This window comes from Neodiprion fabricii, chromosome 5, assembly GCF_021155785.1.
Source record: "Neodiprion fabricii isolate iyNeoFabr1 chromosome 5, iyNeoFabr1.1, whole genome shotgun sequence".
Lineage (NCBI taxonomy): Eukaryota > Metazoa > Arthropoda > Insecta > Hymenoptera > Diprionidae > Neodiprion > Neodiprion fabricii.
In genome coordinates, this window is record NC_060243.1 from 1,321,890 (window position 1) to 1,331,797 (window position 9,908).

The following is a 9,908-nucleotide window of genomic DNA, read 5'->3' on the forward strand; positions in this document are numbered from 1 at the left end:
CAAAAACCGGAGAATACCATCTCGTTAGAAAAGTTGTCATCCGCACAATAATGTGCGACTCAAACGGTTAAAACGCTCGATTTCTCGTGACTCTACCGAGTTAAGCCGAGCTTTAAAAATTCATACCTAAAAAGTACAATAATTGGATCCAAGACGATATCTATTTCAACAATCTTTAGCAGATAATTTATCAATTCAAAAAAAACTAATCGATTGTTCCAATATAAATAATTCTATTTCAAATAAAGTTTTCTTGCTAGAAGTGAATAATTTAATAATTTCAAATACTGAAATGTCTTTCGAGGACTATGGGAGTAAATTATTTTATTGGATTCAAGTACTGGTTTTTTTTTTTAGTGTAACATTTCCCTTCTATAAAACCAGAAATAGAAATGACGATATACTTTTAACCGTGAAACACCCACAGCTGCAGCTGGCAGTGTGCATATTTACATGCTCTGGAGTGATACGAAAGGTTAGAGGTAAAACACGAAAGGTTAAGGGTGGCAAGTTCAAGGTTTACGATATAACGGGGTGCAGAGTTCGTCTCGTGACTGAAATTCGTTTCAAGATGTGTACCGTCGCTTCGCAAGTGTGTAGAAACGAAAACATGACTGAACATCAAAGTTTAAAAAAATTTAACCAAACCTCACGAACGCGAAAAACGTCTCTTGCGATGTAGAAAAAAATGTTTAAGCACTGAATGTCAACAGCGCACATCCGGCTACTAACATAGTCAGAGAAATTATAGGTACCTGTATTATTCTACACGAGAGGGGCGCTTTATATCAGAAAAAAGTATCGGCGAAACAAATCATCTGTAATTTTTTTGCTTCGTCGATACGAAAACGAGCAAATTACCGTACCGAAGCATTATTTATGATTGAAAAATCATCGTAATTGTAATCGGATGAAGAAATTTCGTGGCACAGTTTTTACGGACGACTCTTTATTTTCTCCCCCCGTCGCAACGTTTCGCGTCGAGTAAGGCACGGTATTCGAAAGTTAATATTCTGTGATGATACACGAATTTTCAAAGGTGTTTCAACGAGCGTATACCGCAGCCAAGCGGCCACAAAGGGAAACAAGCTGCCTGATGTGTTTCAACCGAAATTACCAGCGACAAGGCCGTCCTTTATTGTATTACGTTCCTCTCACTTTCGCCCGTGTATACATATTACAATATAAACGCGGGGTTATTTTCAATTTTTTGTTTTCATCGAACTGAAATAACACTGCATTTCAAGAGACATTGGCAAGAGAAAAATAAAAAACAATGCATTCGAAACGCAATTTTGACAAAGCACCTGCTGTTTATATAACATTCTACATATAATATTGCACGAAGTTATACATGTGTTAAAATTCTGACGTATTATAAACAAGTCTGTAAGTCGAGAATCGACCCGGATGGGATCGATGGAATAGGGGCAAGAAAGCGGGAGGGAGAGAGAGGAGAGAGAGAGAGAGAGAGAGGAGCGGCAACCGCCGCCACCTTCCCCCGGCTTTAAATACAACCTCGCTAGGGGCAGTAAAGGTCAAGGTTAAGCTATTTGCTGCCACACCACGGCCAGGGGCGCCTTCTGCGTTGTGATACGAACCCCAACCTTGCAGACCGAACACTCGAGATTCCCGACTTCTGGAAGGGTGAACGTGGAGGAGGGTGTACTCGACGTGTCGGAATTTGAACCCCTCGAGTTACAGGGATTAGAACCGACTCGCGCTGCCTTAAGAGAGGAAAAGTACGCTTCATGCCTGCGTGTCAAATTGTAGAACTGCTCATAGAGTTAGAGAATCACCCTTTGATAGTTGAAGTATTGTTACTACATTCGTGGGGACGAATCGGATTTCCTGAAATTATCCACGATCATCTTCAAAACATGTTGTAGCCAATAATGAAGTACGTGAGTATGAAAAAACTCGCGTTTCCTCGGATAAATCAAGGCTCGTTAAAGCTTTTAATCCCGCTTCCGTCGCGCCAGCTGCGTTTGCGACCTTCAAGATCCATAAAAATCGATCGTAAATCTTAGATCTAGAATCACCGAGGAGGTAAAATAACAACAGCAGCCGTGGGCGGCGATAAACTAGGTTTTGGGAGTCGGCACTGTGACCTTGTGTAGTTAAAGCTTGCGGACGACGAGGTGTACCGACCATTGATTACATGGAAAACTTACACAAGGGAGGAAAATCAAGCGAGATAATTATTTGGGGGGTTGGTTTCCGTCCCGGGTGAATAAAGAAAAGAAAAACACAACACTCGCCCCGGTTTAAAAGCATCGCGACTGTGAAAAATTCAGAGTGCCTGGTATAAGGTGTAATACAGATTGGGATGAGAATTGATCATCCGTAAAATGACGGGTGAACATGATTCGCGCATCAGAAAGATCACGGGGGGAATTAGATGCCTCGAGCTTTCATCCCTCGTAAGCTCCACCGAATCCGAACTAGCCTTATTCATCCTCATACAGCTATAATCTACGTATGCAGAAACTGCAAGTATCTGCACGAGATGCGAAGCTGCATCCGGGTGAGCAGCTATGGTTGCGCTTTGAGAATGCGCCTCGGGATGAAGATTATCCAGCGTGCAGAAGAGGATAGGAGTTCCTTTGATGCGGGAGGAATGCCGAGCTGCAGCCGCATTAAGCAAACCGTATTGCATCCCGCTTTTGAGAAATTTTCAACGTGCTTTCAACGTAAGCCCAAGAAATATCCTGCGGTAATTCTCTTTAAACGGTTCAGCAGACCGGTTATTTCGCACGGAGAGAAGTTGGCCGAAGGAACAAGGCATGAGAGAATGAACGGTCAGTTATGCGACGAAGAAAAATAGAGAGAAATAGTTACATAGTTAGACAATGAGATAGATAGATAGATAGATATATAGATAGATACTTTGCTGTAGTTGGATAGTCGTATACTTGGATAGTTATATAGTTAGACAGTTGTGCAGCTAGACAGTTGGATAGTTAATTTTACATCTATCGCAATATCAGACGAAACGCGGACCATTACAAACAGTTGTTCCATGATTACGGACAGTGTACGTGAGTTACGAACTTAGGAGTAAGACTTAAGAGACAGAGTGAAAGAAATTCGCGAGTCAAAAACTGTAGAATAAAACTAGAACCATTAACAGACGCAATATTATTCGTCAACGGGGCAAATAAACATCGACGATTTTATGGGTGTGGTGTAGTATAACATAACTGACGAAAGTAAAAACCTACAAATTCCGGATAAAGTTTTTACAGGAATAGTTGAGGCGCAGTGTTCACCCGGTGAGAATGCTTCCAACTCCGCTTCGAGTCACGATTATACGCTTCTACAATCGAGGTCGATCGAAAATTGATAATCGAAAACTGTAAGGTGAGAACAGCAGGCGCGTACACACGGAACATGACATGTAGGTATAGTGGAGTCGCATGCGCAATAAATATCGACATTACCCGCAGGCCGAGGCTTGAGACCGCCATTTTGGCCGTTACTCCCGGCAGCTTCATCCCCTGTTTTCCCTATTTGGCATCAACGAAGCTCTCAAAGATGTTCGGAGTCCAGGGATGGCCTGAGAGGCCGAGAGCTTCTCATCTCCGTATTCCCTTACAAAACCCGGACAGCTGCACGACTCACCTTTGACTACCGTTTCGGTGACACCGCAATCCATAACTCGAAACCAGACACCATGAGCTTACTGCGTCCCGATATCAACGTCGAATCGATTTAACCTCGAAACTTTAGCAACGACTCGCTGGGATTATCCGCCAACATCGAAGGTCACTAGCTGTAATAAATCACCATCTCTTCCAGGTCAGACTCTCTGGCTAATCTGGGTTGACGTTCGGAGTGAAGCAGGGAGAAGATTTCACCGCTTCGTTTGGATTAACCTGTTTTTATAGAAGAGAGACTATCGACGGTGGCGAGAAAATATTCTAACTGATGGGTAACCACTGATAAAACAGTATGAAATTTGCGGGAAATACCTAGTCTGGAAAGGTATAAAATGGTATGAAATGATTGTGAAATACGTGACGATCGGGGAACTAACACGTTGAGAAGTTACCTCCTCGTCTTTAACAATGCTACAATGGTAAACCTCACTCGGTTCGCTACCATGGCGTAACTATGTTCTCGTACTTCGATCAACCTTTACCACGGAAAGTCCGAAATACATCGATCAGTGATTAGAAGATGCATGGAAAACAGTTGACGATGAGACATGGTGCATTTCCCCTAATATTTGGTTAAACTTAGTACACGATATTAATTCCAAGCCACCGAAACAGTGAGTTATGTGGCACTTTCTGTGATAACTTGACTTGCGACGTGGGAAACTCGCGCGAAAGTGTCGCTTGGAAGGAATGGGGTTGTCCCAAGAGCTGGAGACAAGTTCTCGCATGCTGCTTCGTAAATAAGATGCTTGCGTTAAAGTTTTAATGAACCTCGAAGAACCTTGCTTGCAGACTGTATTATACGGACGTGTGTAGTGGTAGTATGCATGGGTCTGATGAGATTCCCGGAGAATATTTTCAACCTACAGCAACAACCTCGGCTGGAGTAGTTGTGTAGTGCCCGCAAACAGTGTGCTTGAAGTCGTTTTAACCGTGTGTTAACAAAACGTTTTTTGCTCCCATTGACCGACCCTTAAAGTCCTGAACTCAGCTGCTGCTGGCGCTGCCATGTGAACGCGTAAATTTTCACCCTCTTCGGTATTTCATCTCTTTTTTACTCTCGGATTAATCATTAAGCATTCCTCACATCTTTGAGCTCGAGTAGTTCAATCCTGCGACCAATCGTTGAATGTATGCGGGTACAAACGCGTGGCGTACTTTCTCGGTTCCATTTTATCACGGTTCTCTCGTCAAACAAAAGTACCTTCGACAAATGAAGTGCCGAAAGACTCTGGATGAAAAGAGTTTGAAATGACGTTTACACCGAATAAACTCGATACGTTGACCGGGTTTTGTTGTATAATAATTACCCGTCGTTCGTTGCCAACCGCACAAAGTTTTGAGATGAATGCATCCTCTCTCTTAGACCGAAGCCTGCTGGATCCAGAAATTTAAACGACAACACGGTGTGGCTGGGACTGTGATGAATAGCGAACCGCGTTCCCAGTCTAAGTTCGGTATTAAACTCAGTTTGGTGGCTTCCGTTGGCCGGAAATGACGGAAAGTTCAAGGCAATATTGCGGAATTAGGGTAACGGCGTAGACCGTACACATCGTGGTTTCAAAAATATGGTTGTTTCGCACTTGTTATCGGAATGGGAAAAGTTCTAGCCGCTGCACACGCTCCTCGCAAGAATTTCGTTCCGATGCTTTTTCTCCGTCCGGCTAACTTTCCGTCTATCCCACTTTGCTGTGCGAATTGCGCGCATATATCAACCCCGTCGTATTGACTTGAAAAGCACAAGACATCGCGTTGCGGTACCGCCCCTATTAACCGTTGGAAACGTATCTTCGAATCCACGTTTTACCTTGCGACATTTTGGATTCGCACGAGGCAAACGACGGATCTCCTCACCTGACCGCCAAAGCTGCGTTCCACGAAACCGAAAATACGGGAAGGTGAAAATTTATCCGGAGTTCCAGTTCACCGAGGGTGCAGGAAAAGGAGACGAGGGATGGAAGGAACCCGGACAGCCGGCGATTTCATCAAGATTTGAATTAAAACGTATCATTATTTCGGAGCTCTCATTCTCTCTCTCTTTCTCTCTCTCTCTCTCGCGGAAGTAATCAGTGAAACTGCTTGCGACAGCTTTTGTTCTCGAATATCCCGTCAACGAACGAACAACGAAACACCCGCTGCTCTGCACCAGAGAAGAGAACTCAGGCTCGAATCTAGACACTTCCTGGCTATGCAGTTCCACTCTGAACACATATAGCTATCCAATATATACATATATATACTCAGTTCGGTACAGTTTCACCTACGTGCAGCAGTGGCTCCAAGTCTAAACGACCGAAGCGTTCTCGTTATAAAATGGAACCCGCGATTCAGCGCCTCGTTCCGAAGCCGAGATTGAAATTCATTTACCCCGATGAAATTGGCCCTGTCGCGCCTTTTTTCAATACTCAAAAACGAATCCATTGTCCTCCGTGTACGGAAGATTCGTACGGTAAAATAACCGATAAACTTTTTGATTTTATCATATGTTCCGTTGTTTAAATAATTTCACATTATACTGGATAGTCGGTACTCGATAATAATTGATTCGCTGACCATACGTACATGCGTTTGAAATTGCAATAGGATTCTAATTGTAAATCTTCTGGGTTAGTTAAAAAAATCGTAATATAATGACACTGAGTAAATAATTCAACTTGAATGTAAAATTAATTCTACGATTAACAATCATTATCTGAAAATTTGACGCTAGACAAATGATGTGAGATTTTTTCCGTGAATTTCTCGAACTGTTTTTCACCGCGATATCTGATTTCTGACACGACTTCCCAACCGTTTTCCCGATTTCCCATACAAGGCCAGCCCGTAATTCCGATTTAAAACGGGCTTGTCGTTCGGCATTATTTGAAAGTGAAATAAGCTTTTTGGCTCAAGCAACAAGACGACTCCTTTCTCCCCTGCAAAATCCGGCCTTCAAAGCGTAAGCCCGGCTTCTTACCGATCCCTTTCGGATGATGCATGAGCTTTTTTCGGGGTCCTTTGAACCTAGCTATTCGGATACCTGATTTCATTTCCTCGGAAGCGTTGCAATGGAAATGGGGAAAAGCGCGTTTCATGGGGAAATTTTAAGCACACGTTACTTCCGACTGTAATGCGAAAGTTGACCTGTCTCGCAATCATTTCGAACCCATTTCGTTTCATCGCAACCGATATCGCGTGTCCTATAAATCTTTAAACAATCGTGCATCCGGGTGCATACAATAATCTGGGATAATTAATTACGCCGGCTCTGTGCTGTGAGCAATTATAATTCAATCGCGAATATCATGTTCAGGGTGAACCGTTTGAACGGTGATTTTCTTAATCTAGTTACTTAACGGTATATGTGTAATTTAACAGGCCAAGAACGGTGTACAGAAAAGTGAATAATACCAAGCCTTTTAATCGACAATTACATGACATCAATCTATTTACTGTAAAAGAGAGTTCAATAATTTAATACATGATTAGTATTTGATCCACTCTTTGAATATTTTTATTGTATTATTTATTGAACTTATTTAAGCATTTGTCTTCTACATTGGCAATTATTTTTTCCTTGCACACGGCCTAGCGCCAGATGTTCATTTCAAGTTTATATTTCAAAGGACACGTAATCGGTCCGTCTATACTTTAAATAAATAAATAAACAATACGTTGAGAATCATCGTATATTAAAACGGGAACATAAAATCATACGACAAAAACAGAGAGAGAGAAAAGACTACTCACCGATCGCTTGGCGCTCAGCGGTGGAGTCCTTCTCTCTTGGGGGAGGATAGCCTGTGCAGGATCAAATCACGAATGCAACAACGAGCCTCGGTACAACGATTTTACAGTGAAACCGATCGTCACATACGCACGTCGATAGTAATTCAACGACGAAATTACGATTACGAATTACCGGTCATCGAACGATTGTTATTGCTCCGATGTTCAACGAGAGAGACAACAAAGGATCTTGTTTCCTTCTCTACAAACCGGCCAAGCGAATAAAGCTGTTTTGCCGTTGTCGGACAACGCGCAGCGTTCGGTTCGCTGTACCACGTGAACAACAACAACAACAACAATAACGAGACCAGCAACGAAAATGACGGTTAGACGCGATGGGACGTCTTTCAGACGGCGTCTGGTTCACACTGGTATCTGGAGCTGATTTCGTGACGGTTTTTACGGAGAGTGTAAGGGTGGTGCTCACGCTGCACTAGCTGACCGAGGATTATGCGGCGTAGACGGTGATACAACCTGTTCGACGTCTCGACGCGAACAGCGCGCGCCGCGCGAAACCTCTTGGCTATATAACGCGGGCGTAGATTTCTCGTGACGTCACCAAACAGTACCGAACGCAGCGCCGTCGGACGCGTTACGTCACTGCGCGTTGCCCGGGAAACGACGGCGCAAATCCCGGCGCGATACTACCGACGCCACCCTGCATCCACCCTCCCGGGACGCGGGAGCTGAATCTGCACCCCCTGACGGTGCCCCGCGAATACTCGACACTCGACGCCCCTGACCAACCCCTAAATATGCAGCGAGGAGTGCGGCGAGGAAACACCCTTATTACTCGAAAGCGAAACATGCGATATTTACCTCGTTGAGAAGGAAAGGTTCTGACTGGATTATGATTTTAGTCTTGAGTCTAGTGGGTCACACCTGGATAGAATCGCGCAACGGCCACACGGGGTGAAATTCACTCCAAAAGCGATATTTTTTTTTCGAAAATTAGTTATAAAATTGTAAAAAAAATGTATATATAAAATGTTTACATATTGTTTAAGGGTCGCAGAAATAGCTCTGTCAGTTTTCCTAACAAAAAATTATTGTTTAAACATTGGCGAACATCGGCAAAGTTGAAGAAAGTGCGAAAAATTTCTAACAAAAAGGCACTTATTTCGCATGAAGAATCGCGCCACGAGGTTGGTACTATCAATTTTATCCAGAGTGAAAACAAGACTATAAAATGAAACTACACGTCAACAGTTCTATATTTGGGGCTGTCCATCGGTTCAAAGAAATTTCTGTATTGTTATACAGCCAACGAAATTCTAAGTTTAACTTGAAATACTGTCTCGTTTGCCCTGATTAATTCCACAAAATCGAATCGGCTTTTTTTCTTTCAGTAATAAAGTACATCATGCAAGAAAAAAATAAAGAGCTATCACATTTTGCCCCGAATGTAAATGAGGCGAAGAATTTGTTCGTAAAATAAACAAAATGTAGATTTCTATGTATTTTTTTTTAATATTTCGTTATAAACCAATATATTGCTGTTGTGATGCCGTTTAAAAGAAAATCACCCGAACACATTTTTACGTTACAAAAAAGATAGAAATTTGATGGATTTCATCAAACATCGCGAGAGCTTTCCGAGCAATTAAGAAATTACCTAAGTGTGAGAAAAAATTCAAAAGCGTATGATCAAAATCAGCCACTAACGATACTAACCAAGTTTTGATTATTTCAGAAGTTATTGCAGAAAACTGTGAATTTTGTACATCGTATTCTTAAGAAATGCGAAGTGCATTAAAGCGTAGCTGTATTGCTGAAACCACACGAATTGAGTAGTTGAAATAGTTTCTGCAGGTATACGTAGCGTAATATGCTGCGGAAGAATTTGCGGAATTCGCGGTGATAATCCGCGATGAAATGCGAACGATGATCAGAACTTTGCCAATACCCATAATTCGTATTATACTTACATATACCCATTATATACCCATTTCAACAAAAACTCGACCATATACAACCGTAGATCATTTTATCGGTAAAATATACTTTAGGGTGTGTTAAAAAAAAAAATTTCTCTTTTTCAAACACAAATAAAAATTGCGTTACAGCATCTCAAATAGTACATCTCCGGCAAATATGAGCTCTTAATATTAATATTTAGAGATGCCTATTTTATTTTTTTCATTTTCTATTCAAATGATACGTGAAAAAAAAATGGAAAAATTGTACGTGTTATTTAAATTGATAACGGAGATAAAATTAAATAGGCATCTTTAAGTACCAATATTAAGAGCTCATATTCGGCTGATATATTCTATTTGAGATGTTCTACCGAAATTTTGATGTGCGTTTGTAAATAAAAAAAAAAAAATTCTTATTTTGGGCCCACCCTAATATACAACGTGTAGGAAGAAGAATGCGAACATAATTTCCAAATCGCCGTAAAGAGAAGAATTTTTGCTAGTGTAATAACGGTGACCGCTGATCCTGCTTTAGGGCTAAATTACAATTCGTTAAAAC

At 41.8% G+C, this 9,908-nt stretch overlaps 1 protein-coding gene across 1 annotated transcript in view; it reads right to left on the bottom strand.

The window, feature by feature from the left end:
• LOC124183741 (protein Tob1-like) overlaps positions 1–7,915 on the bottom strand; it is a 120,366-nt gene extending 112,451 nt beyond the window's left edge. Inside the window, exon 1 of the mRNA XM_046572659.1 lies at positions 7,392–7,915. The gene's annotated coding sequence lies outside the window, so the exon portion shown is untranslated. The remainder of the gene's footprint in view (positions 1–7,391) is intronic.
• Between the last annotated feature and the right edge of the window lie 1,993 nt (positions 7,916–9,908).